This window comes from Magallana gigas, chromosome 10 (assembly GCF_963853765.1).
Source record: "Magallana gigas chromosome 10, xbMagGiga1.1, whole genome shotgun sequence".
NCBI classification, from domain to species: Eukaryota; Metazoa; Mollusca; class Bivalvia; order Ostreida; family Ostreidae; genus Magallana; species Magallana gigas.
In genome coordinates, this window is record NC_088862.1 from 17,892,743 (window position 1) to 17,911,902 (window position 19,160).

The 19,160-nt window shown below is 34.3% G+C and overlaps 1 long non-coding RNA gene across 4 annotated transcripts in view; it reads left to right on the forward strand.

Moving 5' to 3' along the window:
* Positions 1-19,160, forward strand: part of LOC117684577 (uncharacterized) — a 37,462-nt gene that overhangs the window by 9,864 nt on the left and 8,438 nt on the right. For all 4 annotated transcript variants that reach the window (XR_010710086.1, XR_010710085.1, XR_010710087.1 and 1 more), the window contains 10 exons: positions 1,501-1,710; positions 2,770-2,835; positions 5,206-5,415; positions 6,475-6,540; positions 8,908-9,119; positions 10,169-10,234; positions 12,597-12,806; positions 13,880-13,945; positions 16,312-16,521; positions 17,590-17,655. This is a non-coding gene — a long non-coding RNA (uncharacterized lncRNA). The remainder of the gene's footprint in view (positions 1-1,500; positions 1,711-2,769; positions 2,836-5,205; positions 5,416-6,474; positions 6,541-8,907; positions 9,120-10,168; positions 10,235-12,596; positions 12,807-13,879; positions 13,946-16,311; positions 16,522-17,589; positions 17,656-19,160) is intronic.

Consider the following 19,160-nt stretch of genomic DNA (forward strand, 5'->3'; position numbering starts at 1 on the left):
TTTTACCTGTTTATTTTTTCATTTTATTCCCTTTTATTTAGTTCAAAATGTCCTATTGTTTATTTGGTAGACGGACATATACTTACATGCCTACTGTACATGCATGCACAATTAGTTTAAAAATGGATCGCTATGACAGTAAAGTATGGCTCTTGCTAGTATATATATATATATAAAATCTCTATATTAAAAAAAGATTAAAAACAAATCATATGTCAATGAGGCAGGTATCGCAGACTATACTGAAGTACACTCATTACAGATGTTTGATCTAGTCTCGTTCAACCAGACGCTCGGCTGTCTCCGTAAATCTCCGACGAGCAGAGATCTCTGTTCGTCGGAGATTTACGGAGACTGCCGAGCGTCTGGTTGAACGAGACTAATGTTTGATCCACCTCTAAATTTATCGCGGGAAATATAGCGCGAGTGCACTGTGACGTCATCCATGACTTTGTTCGTCTTTGTTTACGTTTCTCGACTCAATACGAAGGTATGGAAGCATGTAACAAATCTTTTGAGTCTCGCCAAAGCATATGCGGTACTCAAAACGTGTCTTCAAACTTTAAGTCACCGTAAATTACGAGTTAAAAGTCGGCCATTTTTGGCATAGCACCACGGGTGAAAACATTAGAGAGCATTATGGGACGTAGACAAAAAATTTTGTTTGATGAACTGTAGGTTTAGCTCGTTCTTTTTCCCGCGCACACTGGTTCTTAGAGCTCGCTTCGCTAGCCGGCGCTGCGCGCCGGCGAGCTGCGCTCGCTATAAACCAATACCTACATGTAATACCTTGATGGATAGGGAAATTCCTAAACTTTTCTATTTTACCTTTTTCGTGGTGTTTGAAAACAATTCTTTTTTGTAACTAAAGAAAAACTCATGATTTTTACGACAACAATTTTATAAAATCAGACATAATTGAGCTTTTTCATAAGAATATGAACAAAATAAATTTGGTAAAATATTGAATGTTTATGTTTTACATGTATTTTAATCCTTGAGATTAAATTTTCCTCAATTTATGCAATTTGAAGAGCATCGAGTGCCAATGAGCTATATGTTGTTTAGGTAAATTATGACTGGAATGTTTCTTAAAATTTCATGCATGTGTATCACTGCTGCAAAATCCATAGTTATGTATTGAATTTTTCCAAATTTGGAATCATGGTTCTTTATAGTGTCTAGAGTGAATATATAAGCTAAGAATTGTAAATAACCACAATGACTGTTTTATATTGGGTATATCCCTCTAACTATTTTTAGAATCGGTAGGACAACAAAGAAGTGCCTTTAAGCAAAATAGTCCCTATACTTGCAGAGTGTATATACATATATTGGGACATTTTAAATCAGAATGTTTGACACATGTCAGAAAAGAGGATTTGCAATTTTTAAAACAAGTGTCAAAATTGAATTATCATTTGAAGAAAAGAATTGAAATTGTTTGATGTACACCCTTTCCAAAACTGAGAAATTCCCTACTTTTACTTTCATTTTCAGAGTTTTTCAATACAGACGCATTTTGCCGGAAAACGAATCTGACTTCAAACCACGAAATTTTAACAGGAAAGAGACAATTTGATGAGCTTTCATTCAAGAGGTCCCTCGTTGCTGAACGAAAATTAGGGCCGGAGCTATGAACCCTAACGTTAACATTACCGCCTATGGAAAATGCATTAGTGGACTATACCCATATTGAGCTCCATGCTGGTAAGGCATATTTCTTGTTTATTTGCAATTATTATGATAAACGTGCATTTTTCTTTTGTACATCTTCTCATTTATGTGAATAAACTAAATTTCCAACAAGTTCAACAAGTTTAATCATTTTAATAGCATATTTTCCAAGAAAATATCCATCACAACACCCCCCCCCCCCCCCCGGGATTTTCAAAAAACCAATTTGAATTAAAGAAATTGTGATTTTTACTTGAATGTAATTTATTTTGAGTTTTTACATTAAAAAAATGAACATGTATGTGTGTTTCTAATTATATATGAGTTTAGAAGACATTTTTATAAATTTTGAGACCAAATATCACTTCGGGTTTTTAGTGCGATCATTTCAAGCGAGCAAAAGTGAAAGTAGAAAAGCAGAAAGTTTCCGGTGAGGAAAAATACTTCATTCTAGCAGTGTCCAGCTATCTAAGATTAGTTTGCATTGTAAGGGAATTGTATTAGTGTCCGGTAGGTTCCAATTCTATATTTATGATGATAGATTTGCATTAAATTGGAGTAAATTAATTTGTCATGCATGTGACATGACTATATATGTACCGAAGATGTAGGTATGCACTCTTTAACATGTAGAAGCCTACCATGCTGGTTAGTACTTAATCCACAAAATCTATCTTTGTTTATCATAATCAAAATTGAATGAAATTATCAGTAATCATTTTAAGTAGATATTTACTAGTATTTATTTATTCATACTATTGAAAAAATAGATCAATATGTTGGGGTGGGGGTTGATATTGAATGTTATTGGGGGGGGGGGGGGTCTTTAGGCTGTATATATGTGTTGTGCATGAAGATGTAGTTATTGTTGCCTATCTGTTGTTCTCTCTTTCTGTATCTTTCCCCCTCTCTCTAATTCTGTCTGTCTGTCTGTCTGTCTGTCTGTCTGTCTGTCTGTCTGTCCGTCTGTCTGTCTGTCTGTCTGTCTGTCTCTCTCTCTCTCTCAACATATGGCTGCTTTTGATATGGAATTGCAAATGTTGGGAATAGTGTTTAATAATGTAGAATTTAATTCAAAACATTTCATTTTAGATAACATGTAAATTGAAATGGAAGTCTTCTTCAAAGAATAAAACACAACAATGAGCCACACTTGATGTAAGTAAAATTTATTTTTGTAACTTCACTCGTCCAAGTTTAAAAGAAGGAACCTATAAAAACTATATACCCTGCAAGGCCAGTATTTTACATGCAGATCAATAATTTAGAATATTATAGATACTGGGAAACTTTACATTGATTATACATATTTCACGGACTTTGTGGGTATTTCTTGTTCTTCTGGATTTTGAACTTTAGTTAAATGTAGACTCTCTTCCACAGGATATGTCTTTTGATAATTTTTGCTAAATTTGTTACCATGGTAACAAGATACAAGAGTAAAAGAAAAAATCCTTATTAGCAAGTTTCTTTTCCCTATGACATATATTTAATGAGTTAAGTCATGGTGCATTTGTTCCGAAATTAGGCTTAAATAAAAGTTCAGCAAATATTACACTTATATGAGTAAAAACAACTCATCACTATGACGTCATTATGACGTCATAGGTGAGGTAATCTCAAGCTAGCATCAAAATGGAGCAAAAACTGAATTGAGGGCCTCACATTAAAGAGTCATATAACTTTATTATTTAATATGTTTTACGGTGCTACCGTTCTGGCGAGCGCAGCAAGAATTACACTTACTGTACCTTGCATCATTATCAACTTATAGTTTTATTTAGGTATCAAAGAACGTCAAAGAATTTTTGAGAGAGTATTGCTCTACAATAAGTATGCCAAAGGTACTAATTTTAATGGTTATGATACATACAGCGCAACCCCCTACCCAGAGAGAGAGAGAGAGAGAGAGAGAGAGAGAGAGAGAGAGAGAGAGAGAGAGAGAGAGAGACCGGTACCTGTTTGTAGGTGTGTAATTTCCCACTTTTAAATTTAATGGTCTGACTATATGCAATATCTACATAATTCTTTTACCTGTTTATTTTTTCATTTTATTCCCTTTTATTTAGTTCAAAATGTCCTATTGTTTATTTGGTAGACGGACATATACTTACATGCCTACTGTACATGCATGCACAATTAGTTTAAAAATGGATCGCTATGACAGTAAAGTATGGCTCTTGCTAGTATATATATATATATAAAATCTCTATATTAAAAAAAGATTAAAAACAAATCATATGTCAATGAGGCAGGTATCGCAGACTATACTGAAGTACACTCATTACAGATGTTTGATCTAGTCTCGTTCAACCAGACGCTCGGCTGTCTCCGTAAATCTCCGACGAGCAGAGATCTCTGTTCGTCGGAGATTTACGGAGACTGCCGAGCGTCTGGTTGAACGAGACTAATGTTTGATCCACCTCTAAATTTATCGCGGGAAATATAGCGCGAGTGCACTGTGACGTCATCCATGACTTTGTTCGTCTTTGTTTACGTTTCTCGACTCAATACGAAGGTATGGAAGCATGTAACAAATCTTTTGAGTCTCGCCAAAGCATATGCGGTACTCAAAACGTGTCTTCAAACTTTAAGTCACCGTAAATTACGAGTTAAAAGTCGGCCATTTTTGGCATAGCACCACGGGTGAAAACATTAGAGAGCATTATGGGACGTAGACAAAAAATTTTGTTTGATGAACTGTAGGTTTAGCTCGTTCTTTTTCCCGCGCACACTGGTTCTTAGAGCTCGCTTCGCTAGCCGGCGCTGCGCGCCGGCGAGCTGCGCTCGCTATAAACCAATACCTACATGTAATACCTTGATGGATAGGGAAATTCCTAAACTTTTCTATTTTACCTTTTTCGTGGTGTTTGAAAACAATTCTTTTTTGTAACTAAAGAAAAACTCATGATTTTTACGACAACAATTTTATAAAATCAGACATAATTGAGCTTTTTCATAAGAATATGAACAAAATAAATTTGGTAAAATATTGAATGTTTATGTTTTACATGTATTTTAATCCTTGAGATTAAATTTTCCTCAATTTATGCAATTTGAAGAGCATCGAGTGCCAATGAGCTATATGTTGTTTAGGTAAATTATGACTGGAATGTTTCTTAAAATTTCATGCATGTGTATCACTGCTGCAAAATCCATAGTTATGTATTGAATTTTTCCAAATTTGGAATCATGGTTCTTTATAGTGTCTAGAGTGAATATATAAGCTAAGAATTGTAAATAACCACAATGACTGTTTTATATTGGGTATATCCCTCTAACTATTTTTAGAATCGGTAGGACAACAAAGAAGTGCCTTTAAGCAAAATAGTCCCTATACTTGCAGAGTGTATATACATATATTGGGACATTTTAAATCAGAATGTTTGACACATGTCAGAAAAGAGGATTTGCAATTTTTAAAACAAGTGTCAAAATTGAATTATCATTTGAAGAAAAGAATTGAAATTGTTTGATGTACACCCTTTCCAAAACTGAGAAATTCCCTACTTTTACTTTCATTTTCAGAGTTTTTCAATACAGACGCATTTTGCCGGAAAACGAATCTGACTTCAAACCACGAAATTTTAACAGGAAAGAGACAATTTGATGAGCTTTCATTCAAGAGGTCCCTCGTTGCTGAACGAAAATTAGGGCCGGAGCTATGAACCCTAACGTTAACATTACCGCCTATGGAAAATGCATTAGTGGACTATACCCATATTGAGCTCCATGCTGGTAAGGCATATTTCTTGTTTATTTGCAATTATTATGATAAACGTGCATTTTTCTTTTGTACATCTTCTCATTTATGTGAATAAACTAAATTTCCAACAAGTTCAACAAGTTTAATCATTTTAATAGCATATTTTCCAAGAAAATATCCATCACAACACCCCCCCCCCCCCCCCGGGATTTTCAAAAAACCAATTTGAATTAAAGAAATTGTGATTTTTACTTGAATGTAATTTATTTTGAGTTTTTACATTAAAAAAATGAACATGTATGTGTGTTTCTAATTATATATGAGTTTAGAAGACATTTTTATAAATTTTGAGACCAAATATCACTTCGGGTTTTTAGTGCGATCATTTCAAGCGAGCAAAAGTGAAAGTAGAAAAGCAGAAAGTTTCCGGTGAGGAAAAATACTTCATTCTAGCAGTGTCCAGCTATCTAAGATTAGTTTGCATTGTAAGGGAATTGTATTAGTGTCCGGTAGGTTCCAATTCTATATTTATGATGATAGATTTGCATTAAATTGGAGTAAATTAATTTGTCATGCATGTGACATGACTATATATGTACCGAAGATGTAGGTATGCACTCTTTAACATGTAGAAGCCTACCATGCTGGTTAGTACTTAATCCACAAAATCTATCTTTGTTTATCATAATCAAAATTGAATGAAATTATCAGTAATCATTTTAAGTAGATATTTACTAGTATTTATTTATTCATACTATTGAAAAAATAGATCAATATGTTGGGGTGGGGGTTGATATTGAATGTTATTGGGGGGGGGGGGGGTCTTTAGGCTGTATATATGTGTTGTGCATGAAGATGTAGTTATTGTTGCCTATCTGTTGTTCTCTCTTTCTGTATCTTTCCCCCTCTCTCTAATTCTGTCTGTCTGTCTGTCTGTCTGTCTGTCTGTCTGTCTGTCTGTCCGTCTGTCTGTCTGTCTGTCTGTCTGTCTCTCTCTCTCTCTCAACATATGGCTGCTTTTGATATGGAATTGCAAATGTTGGGAATAGTGTTTAATAATGTAGAATTTAATTCAAAACATTTCATTTTAGATAACATGTAAATTGAAATGGAAGTCTTCTTCAAAGAATAAAACACAACAATGAGCCACACTTGATGTAAGTAAAATTTATTTTTGTAACTTCACTCGTCCAAGTTTAAAAGAAGGAACCTATAAAAACTATATACCCTGCAAGGCCAGTATTTTACATGCAGATCAATAATTTAGAATATTATAGATACTGGGAAACTTTACATTGATTATACATATTTCACGGACTTTGTGGGTATTTCTTGTTCTTCTGGATTTTGAACTTTAGTTAAATGTAGACTCTCTTCCACAGGATATGTCTTTTGATAATTTTTGCTAAATTTGTTACCATGGTAACAAGATACAAGAGTAAAAGAAAAAATCCTTATTAGCAAGTTTCTTTTCCCTATGACATATATTTAATGAGTTAAGTCATGGTGCATTTGTTCCGAAATTAGGCTTAAATAAAAGTTCAGCAAATATTACACTTATATGAGTAAAAACAACTCATCACTATGACGTCATTATGACGTCATAGGTGAGGTAATCTCAAGCTAGCATCAAAATGGAGCAAAAACTGAATTGAGGGCCTCACATTAAAGAGTCATATAACTTTATTATTTAATATGTTTTACGGTGCTACCGTTCTGGCGAGCGCAGCAAGAATTACACTTACTGTACCTTGCATCATTATCAACTTATAGTTTTATTTAGGTATCAAAGAACGTCAAAGAATTTTTGAGAGAGTATTGCTCTACAATAAGTATGCCAAAGGTACTAATTTTAATGGTTATGATACATACAGCGCAACCCCCTACCCAGAGAGAGAGAGAGAGAGAGAGAGAGAGAGAGAGAGAGAGAGAGAGAGAGAGAGAGACCGGTACCTGTTTGTAGGTGTGTAATTTCCCACTTTTAAATTTAATGGTCTGACTATATGCAATATCTACATAATTTCTTTTACCTGTTTATTTTTTCATTTTATTCCCTTTTATTTAGTTCAAAATGTCCTATTGTTTATTTGGTAGACGGACATATACTTACATGCCTACTGTACATGCATGCACAATTAGTTTAAAAATGGATCGCTATGACAGTAAAGTATGGCTCTTGCTAGTATATATATATATATAAAATCTCTATATTAAAAAAAGATTAAAAACAAATCATATGTCAATGAGGCAGGTATCGCAGACTATACTGAAGTACACTCATTACAGATGTTTGATCTAGTCTCGTTCAACCAGACGCTCGGCTGTCTCCGTAAATCTCCGACGAGCAGAGATCTCTGTTCGTCGGAGATTTACGGAGACTGCCGAGCGTCTGGTTGAACGAGACTAATGTTTGATCCACCTCTAAATTTATCGCGGGAAATATAGCGCGAGTGCACTGTGACGTCATCCATGACTTTGTTCGTCTTTGTTTACGTTTCTCGACTCAATACGAAGGTATGGAAGCATGTAACAAATCTTTTGAGTCTCGCCAAAGCATATGCGGTACTCAAAACGTGTCTTCAAACTTTAAGTCACCGTAAATTACGAGTTAAAAGTCGGCCATTTTTGGCATAGCACCACGGGTGAAAACATTAGAGAGCATTATGGGACGTAGACAAAAAATTTTGTTTGATGAACTGTAGGTTTAGCTCGTTCTTTTTCCCGCGCACACTGGTTCTTAGAGCTCGCTTCGCTAGCCGGCGCTGCGCGCCGGCGAGCTGCGCTCGCTATAAACCAATACCTACATGTAATACCTTGATGGATAGGGAAATTCCTAAACTTTTCTATTTTACCTTTTTCGTGGTGTTTGAAAACAATTCTTTTTTGTAACTAAAGAAAAACTCATGATTTTTACGACAACAATTTTATAAAATCAGACATAATTGAGCTTTTTCATAAGAATATGAACAAAATAAATTTGGTAAAATATTGAATGTTTATGTTTTACATGTATTTTAATCCTTGAGATTAAATTTTCCTCAATTTATGCAATTTGAAGAGCATCGAGTGCCAATGAGCTATATGTTGTTTAGGTAAATTATGACTGGAATGTTTCTTAAAATTTCATGCATGTGTATCACTGCTGCAAAATCCATAGTTATGTATTGAATTTTTCCAAATTTGGAATCATGGTTCTTTATAGTGTCTAGAGTGAATATATAAGCTAAGAATTGTAAATAACCACAATGACTGTTTTATATTGGGTATATCCCTCTAACTATTTTTAGAATCGGTAGGACAACAAAGAAGTGCCTTTAAGCAAAATAGTCCCTATACTTGCAGAGTGTATATACATATATTGGGACATTTTAAATCAGAATGTTTGACACATGTCAGAAAAGAGGATTTGCAATTTTTAAAACAAGTGTCAAAATTGAATTATCATTTGAAGAAAAGAATTGAAATTGTTTGATGTACACCCTTTCCAAAACTGAGAAATTCCCTACTTTTACTTTCATTTTCAGAGTTTTTCAATACAGACGCATTTTGCCGGAAAACGAATCTGACTTCAAACCACGAAATTTTAACAGGAAAGAGACAATTTGATGAGCTTTCATTCAAGAGAGGTCCCTCGTTGCTGAACGAAAATTAGGGCCGGAGCTATGAACCCTAACGTTAACATTACCGCCTATGGAAAATGCATTAGTGGACTATACCCATATTGAGCTCCATGCTGGTAAGGCATATTTCTTGTTTATTTGCAATTATTATGATAAACGTGCATTTTTCTTTTGTACATCTTCTCATTTATGTGAATAAACTAAATTTCCAACAAGTTCAACAAGTTTAATCATTTTAATAGCATATTTTCCAAGAAAATATCCATCACAACACCCCCCCCCCCCCCCCGGGATTTTCAAAAAACCAATTTGAATTAAAGAAATTGTGATTTTTACTTGAATGTAATTTATTTTGAGTTTTTACATTAAAAAAATGAACATGTATGTGTGTTTCTAATTATATATGAGTTTAGAAGACATTTTTATAAATTTTGAGACCAAATATCACTTCGGGTTTTTAGTGCGATCATTTCAAGCGAGCAAAAGTGAAAGTAGAAAAGCAGAAAGTTTCCGGTGAGGAAAAATACTTCATTCTAGCAGTGTCCAGCTATCTAAGATTAGTTTGCATTGTAAGGGAATTGTATTAGTGTCCGGTAGGTTCCAATTCTATATTTATGATGATAGATTTGCATTAAATTGGAGTAAATTAATTTGTCATGCATGTGACATGACTATATATGTACCGAAGATGTAGGTATGCACTCTTTAACATGTAGAAGCCTACCATGCTGGTTAGTACTTAATCCACAAAATCTATCTTTGTTTATCATAATCAAAATTGAATGAAATTATCAGTAATCATTTTAAGTAGATATTTACTAGTATTTATTTATTCATACTATTGAAAAAATAGATCAATATGTTGGGGTGGGGGTTGATATTGAATGTTATTGGGGGGGGGGGGGGGGTCTTTAGGCTGTATATATGTGTTGTGCATGAAGATGTAGTTATTGTTGCCTATCTGTTGTTCTCTCTTTCTGTATCTTTCCCCCTCTCTCTAATTCTGTCTGTCTGTCTGTCTGTCTGTCTGTCTGTCCGTCTGTCTGTCTGTCTGTCTGTCTGTCTCTCTCTCTCTCTCAACATATGGCTGCTTTTGATATGGAATTGCAAATGTTGGGAATAGTGTTTAATAATGTAGAATTTAATTCAAAACATTTCATTTTAGATAACATGTAAATTGAAATGGAAGTCTTCTTCAAAGAATAAAACACAACAATGAGCCACACTTGATGTAAGTAAAATTTATTTTTGTAACTTCACTCGTCCAAGTTTAAAAGAAGGAACCTATAAAAACTATATACCCTGCAAGGCCAGTATTTTACATGCAGATCAATAATTTAGAATATTATAGATACTGGGAAACTTTACATTGATTATACATATTTCACGGACTTTGTGGGTATTTCTTGTTCTTCTGGATTTTGAACTTTAGTTAAATGTAGACTCTCTTCCACAGGATATGTCTTTTGATAATTTTTGCTAAATTTGTTACCATGGTAACAAGATACAAGAGTAAAAGAAAAAATCCTTATTAGCAAGTTTCTTTTCCCTATGACATATATTTAATGAGTTAAGTCATGGTGCATTTGTTCCGAAATTAGGCTTAAATAAAAGTTCAGCAAATATTACACTTATATGAGTAAAAACAACTCATCACTATGACGTCATTATGACGTCATAGGTGAGGTAATCTCAAGCTAGCATCAAAATGGAGCAAAAACTGAATTGAGGGCCTCACATTAAAGAGTCATATAACTTTATTATTTAATATGTTTTACGGTGCTACCGTTCTGGCGAGCGCAGCAAAAATTACACTTACTGTACCTTGCATCATTATCAACTTATAGTTTTATTTAGGTATCAAAGAACGTCAAAGAATTTTTGAGAGAGTATTGCTCTACAATAAGTATGCCAAAGGTACTAATTTTAATGGTTATAATACATACAGCGCAACCCCCTACCCAGAGAGAGAGAGAGAGAGAGAGAGAGAGAGAGAGAGAGAGAGAGAGAGAGAGACCGGTACCTGTTTGTAGGTGTGTAATTTCCCACTTTTAAATTTAATGGTCTGACTATATGCAATATCTACATAATTCTTTTACCTGTTTATTTTTTCATTTTATTCCCTTTTATTTAGTTCAAAATGTCCTATTGTTTATTTGGTAGACGGACATATACTTACATGCCTACTGTACATGCATGCACAATTAGTTTAAAAATGGATCGCTATGACAGTAAAGTATGGCTCTTGCTAGTATATATATATATATAAAATCTCTATATTAAAAAAAGATTAAAAACAAATCATATGTCAATGAGGCAGGTATCGCAGACTATACTGAAGTACACTCATTACAGATGTTTGATCTAGTCTCGTTCAACCAGACGCTCGGCTGTCTCCGTAAATCTCCGACGAGCAGAGATCTCTGTTCGTCGGAGATTTACGGAGACTGCCGAGCGTCTGGTTGAACGAGACTAATGTTTGATCCACCTCTAAATTTATCGCGGGAAATATAGCGCGAGTGCACTGTGACGTCATCCATGACTTTGTTCGTCTTTGTTTACGTTTCTCGACTCAATACGAAGGTATGGAAGCATGTAACAAATCTTTTGAGTCTCGCCAAAGCATATGCGGTACTCAAAACGTGTCTTCAAACTTTAAGTCACCGTAAATTACGAGTTAAAAGTCGGCCATTTTTGGCATAGCACCACGGGTGAAAACATTAGAGAGCATTATGGGACGTAGACAAAAAATTTTGTTTGATGAACTGTAGGTTTAGCTCGTTCTTTTTCCCGCGCACACTGGTTCTTAGAGCTCGCTTCGCTAGCCGGCGCTGCGCGCCGGCGAGCTGCGCTCGCTATAAACCAATACCTACATGTAATACCTTGATGGATAGGGAAATTCCTAAACTTTTCTATTTTACCTTTTTCGTGGTGTTTGAAAACAATTCTTTTTTGTAACTAAAGAAAAACTCATGATTTTTACGACAACAATTTTATAAAATCAGACATAATTGAGCTTTTTCATAAGAATATGAACAAAATAAATTTGGTAAAATATTGAATGTTTATGTTTTACATGTATTTTAATCCTTGAGATTAAATTTTCCTCAATTTATGCAATTTGAAGAGCATCGAGTGCCAATGAGCTATATGTTGTTTAGGTAAATTATGACTGGAATGTTTCTTAAAATTTCATGCATGTGTATCACTGCTGCAAAATCCATAGTTATGTATTGAATTTTTCCAAATTTGGAATCATGGTTCTTTATAGTGTCTAGAGTGAATATATAAGCTAAGAATTGTAAATAACCACAATGACTGTTTTATATTGGGTATATCCCTCTAACTATTTTTAGAATCGGTAGGACAACAAAGAAGTGCCTTTAAGCAAAATAGTCCCTATACTTGCAGAGTGTATATACATATATTGGGACATTTTAAATCAGAATGTTTGACACATGTCAGAAAAGAGGATTTGCAATTTTTAAAACAAGTGTCAAAATTGAATTATCATTTGAAGAAAAGAATTGAAATTGTTTGATGTACACCCTTTCCAAAACTGAGAAATTCCCTACTTTTACTTTCATTTTCAGAGTTTTTCAATACAGACGCATTTTGCCGGAAAACGAATCTGACTTCAAACCACGAAATTTTAACAGGAAAGAGACAATTTGATGAGCTTTCATTCAAGAGGTCCCTCGTTGCTGAACGAAAATTAGGGCCGGAGCTATGAACCCTAACGTTAACATTACCGCCTATGGAAAATGCATTAGTGGACTATACCCATATTGAGCTCCATGCTGGTAAGGCATATTTCTTGTTTATTTGCAATTATTATGATAAACGTGCATTTTTCTTTTGTACATCTTCTCATTTATGTGAATAAACTAAATTTCCAACAAGTTCAACAAGTTTAATCATTTTAATAGCATATTTTCCAAGAAAATATCCATCACAACACCCCCCCCCCCCCCCCCGGGATTTTCAAAAAACCAATTTGAATTAAAGAAATTGTGATTTTTACTTGAATGTAATTTATTTTGAGTTTTTACATTAAAAAAATGAACATGTATGTGTGTTTCTAATTATATATGAGTTTAGAAGACATTTTTATAAATTTTGAGACCAAATATCACTTCGGGTTTTTAGTGCGATCATTTCAAGCGAGCAAAAGTGAAAGTAGAAAAGCAGAAAGTTTCCGGTGAGGAAAAATACTTCATTCTAGCAGTGTCCAGCTATCTAAGATTAGTTTGCATTGTAAGGGAATTGTATTAGTGTCCGGTAGGTTCCAATTCTATATTTATGATGATAGATTTGCATTAAATTGGAGTAAATTAATTTGTCATGCATGTGACATGACTATATATGTACCGAAGATGTAGGTATGCACTCTTTAACATGTAGAAGCCTACCATGCTGGTTAGTACTTAATCCACAAAATCTATCTTTGTTTATCATAATCAAAATTGAATGAAATTATCAGTAATCATTTTAAGTAGATATTTACTAGTATTTATTTATTCATACTATTGAAAAAATAGATCAATATGTTGGGGTGGGGGTTGATATTGAATGTTATTGGGGGGGGGGGGGGTCTTTAGGCTGTATATATGTGTTGTGCATGAAGATGTAGTTATTGTTGCCTATCTGTTGTTCTCTCTTTCTGTATCTTTCCCCCTCTCTCTAATTCTGTCTGTCTGTCTGTCTGTCTGTCTGTCTGTCTGTCTGTCTGTCTGTCTGTCTGTCCCGTCTGTCTGTCTGTCTGTCTGTCTGTCTCTCTCTCTCTCTCAACATATGGCTGCTTTTGATATGGAATTGCAAATGTTGGGAATAGTGTTTAATAATGTAGAATTTAATTCAAAACATTTCATTTTAGATAACATGTAAATTGAAATGGAAGTCTTCTTCAAAGAATAAAACACAACAATGAGCCACACTTGATGTAAGTAAAATTTATTTTTGTAACTTCACTCGTCCAAGTTTAAAAGAAGGAACCTATAAAAACTATATACCCTGCAAGGCCAGTATTTTACATGCAGATCAATAATTTAGAATATTATAGATACTGGGAAACTTTACATTGATTATACATATTTCACGGACTTTGTGGGTATTTCTTGTTCTTCTGGATTTTGAACTTTAGTTAAATGTAGACTCTCTTCCACAGGATATGTCTTTTGATAATTTTTGCTAAATTTGTTACCATGGTAACAAGATACAAGAGTAAAAGAAAAAATCCTTATTAGCAAGTTTCTTTTCCCTATGACATATATTTAATGAGTTAAGTCATGGTGCATTTGTTCCGAAATTAGGCTTAAATAAAAGTTCAGCAAATATTACACTTATATGAGTAAAAACAACTCATCACTATGACGTCATTATGACGTCATAGGTGAGGTAATCTCAAGCTAGCATCAAAATGGAGCAAAAACTGAATTGAGGGCCTCACATTAAAGAGTCATATAACTTTATTATTTAATATGTTTTACGGTGCTACCGTTCTGGCGAGCGCAGCAAGAATTACACTTACTGTACCTTGCATCATTATCAACTTATAGTTTTATTTAGGTATCAAAGAACGTCAAAGAATTTTTGAGAGAGTATTGCTCTACAATAAGTATGCCAAAGGTACTAATTTTAATGGTTATGATACATACAGCGCAACCCCCTACCCAGAGAGAGAGAGAGAGAGAGAGAGAGAGAGAGAGAGAGAGAGAGAGAGAGAGAGAGACCGGTACCTGTTTGTAGGTGTGTAATTTCCCACTTTTAAATTTAATGGTCTGACTATATGCAATATCTACATAATTCTTTTACCTGTTTATTTTTTCATTTTATTCCCTTTTATTTAGTTCAAAATGTCCTATTGTTTATTTGGTAGACGGACATATACTTACATGCCTACTGTACATGCATGCACAATTAGTTTAAAAATGGATCGCTATGACAGTAAAGTATGGCTCTTGCTAGTATATATATATATATAAAATCTCTATATTAAAAAAAGATTAAAAACAAATCATATGTCAATGAGGCAGGTATCGCAGACTATACTGAAGTACACTCATTACAGATGTTTGATCTAGTCTCGTTCAACCAGACGCTCGGCTGTCTCCGTAAATCTCCGACGAGCAGAGATCTCTGTTCGTCGGAGATTTACGGAGACTGCCGAGCGTCTGGTTGAACGAGACTAATGTTTGATCCACCTCTAAATTTATCGCGGGAAATATAGCGCGAGTGCACTGTGACGTCATCCATGACTTTGTTCGTCTTTGTTTACGTTTCTCGACTCAATACGAAGGTATGGAAGCATGTAACAAATCTTTTGAGTCTCGCCAAAGCATATGCGGTACTCAAAACGTGTCTTCAAACTTTAAGTCACCGTAAATTACGAGTTAAAAGTCGGCCATTTTTGGCATAGCACCACGGGTGAAAACATTAGAGAGCATTATGGGACGTAGACAAAAAATTTTGTTTGATGAACTGTAGGTTTAGCTCGTTCTTTTTCCCGCGCACACTGGTTCTTAGAGCTCGCTTCGCTAGCCGGCGCTGCGCGCCGGCGAGCTGCGCTCGCTATAAACCAATACCTACATGTAATACCTTGATGGATAGGGAAATTCCTAAACTTTTCTATTTTACCTTTTTCGTGGTGTTTGAAAACAATTCTTTTTTGTAACTAAAGAAAAACTCATGATTTTTACGACAACAATTTTATAAAATCAGACATAATTGAGCTTTTTCATAAGAATATGAACAAAATAAATTTGGTAAAATATTGAATGTTTATGTTTTACATGTATTTTAATCCTTGAGATTAAATTTTCCTCAATTTATGCAATTTGAAGAGCATCGAGTGCCAATGAGCTATATGTTGTTTAGGTAAATTATGACTGGAATGTTTCTTAAAATTTCATGCATGTGTATCACTGCTGCAAAATCCATAGTTATGTATTGAATTTTTCCAAATTTGGAATCATGGTTCTTTATAGTGTCTAGAGTGAATATATAAGCTAAGAATTGTAAATAACCACAATGACTGTTTTATATTGGGTATATCCCTCTAACTATTTTTAGAATCGGTAGGACAACAAAGAAGTGCCTTTAAGCAAAATAGTCCCTATACTTGCAGAGTGTATATACATATATTGGGACATTTTAAATCAGAATGTTTGACACATGTCAGAAAAGAGGATTTGCAATTTTTAAAACAAGTGTCAAAATTGAATTATCATTTGAAGAAAAGAATTGAAATTGTTTGATGTACACCCTTTCCAAAACTGAGAAATTCCCTACTTTTACTTTCATTTTCAGAGTTTTTCAATACAGACGCATTTTGCCGGAAAACGAATCTGACTTCAAACCACGAAATTTTAACAGGAAAGAGACAATTTGATGAGCTTTCATTCAAGAGGTCCCTCGTTGCTGAACGAAAATTAGGGCCGGAGCTATGAACCCTAACGTTAACATTACCGCCTATGGAAAATGCATTAGTGGACTATACCCATATTGAGCTCCATGCTGGTAAGGCATATTTCTTGTTTATTTGCAATTATTATGATAAACGTGCATTTTTCTTTTGTACATCTTCTCATTTATGTGAATAAACTAAATTTCCAACAAGTTCAACAAGTTTAATCTTTTTAATAGCATATTTTCCAAGAAAATATCCATCACAACACCCCCCCCCCCCCCCCCGGGATTTTCAAAAAACCAATTTGAATTAAAGAAATTGTGATTTTTACTTGAATGTAATTTATTTTGAGTTTTTACATTAAAAAAATGAACATGTATGTGTGTTTCTAATTATATATGAGTTTAGAAGACATTTTTATAAATTTTGAGACCAAATATCACTTCGGGTTTTTAGTGCGATCATTTCAAGCGAGCAAAAGTGAAAGTAGAAAAGCAGAAAGTTTCCGGTGAGGAAAAATACTTCATTCTAGCAGTGTCCAGCTATCTAAGATTAGTTTGCATTGTAAGGGAATTGTATTAGTGTCCGGTAGGTTCCAATTCTATATTTATGATGATAGATTTGCATTAAATTGGAGTAAATTAATTTGTCATGCATGTGACATGACTTAGAATATATGTACCGAAGATGTAGGTATGCACTCTTTAACATGTAGAAGCCTACCATGCTGGTTAGTACTTAATCCACAAAATCTATCTTTGTTTATCATAATCAAAATTGAATGAAATTATCAGTAATCATTTTAAGTAGATATTTACTAGTATTTATTTATTCATACTATTGAAAAAATAGATCAATATGTTGGGGTGGGGGTTGATATTGAATGTTATTGGGGGGGGGGGGGGTCTTTAGGCTGTATATATGTGTTGTGCATGAAGATGTAGTTATTGTTGCCTATCTGTTGTTCTCTCTTTCTGTATCTTTCCCCCTCTCTCTAATTCTGTCTGTCTGTCTGTCTGTCTGTCTGTCTGTCTGTCTGTCTGTCTGTCCGTCTGTCTGTCTGTCTGTCTGTCTGTCTCTCTCTCTCTCTCAACATATGGCTGCTTTTGATATGGAATTGCAAATGTTGGGAATAGTGTTTAATAATGTAGAATTTAATTCAAAACATTTCATTTTAGATAACATGTAAATTGAAATGGAAGTCTTCTTCAAAGAATAAAACACAACAATGAGCCACACTTGATGTAAGTAAAATTTATTTTTGTAACTTCACTCGTCCAAGTTTAAAAGAAGGAACCTATAAAAACTATATACCCTGCAAGGCCAGTATTTTACATGCAGATCAATAATTTAGAATATTATAGATACTGGGAAACTTTACATTGATTATACATATTTCACGGACTTTGTGGGTATTTCTTGTTCTTCTGGATTTTGAACTTTAGTTAAATGTAGACTCTCTTCCACAGGATATGTCTTTTGATAATTTTTGCTAAATTTGTTACCATGGTAACAAGATACAAGAGTAAAAGAAAAAATCCTTATTAGCAAGTTTCTTTTCCCTATGACATATATTTAATGAGTTAAGTCATGGTGCATTTGTTCCGAAATTAGGCTTAAATAAAAGTTCAGCAAATATTACACTTATATGAGTAAAAACAACTCATCACTATGACGTCATTATGACGTCATAGGTGAGGTAATCTCAAGCTAGCATCAAAATGGAGCAAAAACTGAATTGAGGGCCTCACATTAAAGAGTCATATAACTTTATTATTTAATATGTTTTACGGTGCTACCGTTCTGGCGAGCGCAGCAAGAATTACACTTACTGTACCTTGCATCATTATCAACTTATAGTTTTATTTAGGTATCAAAGAACGTCAAAGAATTTTTGAGAGAGTATTGCTCTACAATAAGTATGCCAAAGGTACTAATTTTAATGGTTATGATACATACAGCGCAACCCCCTACCCAGAGAGAGAGAGAGAGAGAGAGAGAGAGAGAGAGAGAGAGAGAGAGAGAGAGAGAGAGAGAGACCGGTACCTGTTTGTAGGTGTGTAATTTCCCACTTTTAAATTTAATGGTCTGACTATATGCAATATCTACATAATTCTTTTACCTGTTTATTTTTTCATTTTATTCCCTTTTATTTAGTTCAAAATGTCCTATTGTTTATTTGGTAGACGGACATATACTTACATGCCTACTGTACATGCATGCACAATTAGTTTAAAAATGGATCGCTATGACAGTAAAGTATGGCTCTTGCTAGTATATATATATATATAAAATCTCTATATTAAAAAAAGATTAAAAACAAATCATATGTCAATGAGGCAGGTATCGCAGACTATACTGAAGTACACTCATTACAGATGTTTGATCTAGTCTCGTTCAACCAGACGCTCGGCTGTCTCCGTAAATCTCCGACGAGCAGAGATCTCTGTTCGTCGGAGATTTACGGAGACTGCCGAGCGTCTGGTTGAACGAGACTAATGTTTGATCCACCTCTAAATTTATCGCGGGAAATATAGCGCGAGTGCACTGTGACGTCATCCATGACTTTGTTCGTCTTTGTTTACGTTTCTCGACTCAATACGAAGGTATGGAAGCATGTAACAAATCTTTTGAGTCTCGCCAAAGCATATGCGGTACTCAAAACGTGTCTTCAAACTTTAAGTCACCGTAAATTACGAGTTAAAAGTCGGCCATTTTTGGCATAGCACCACGGGTGAAAACATTAGAG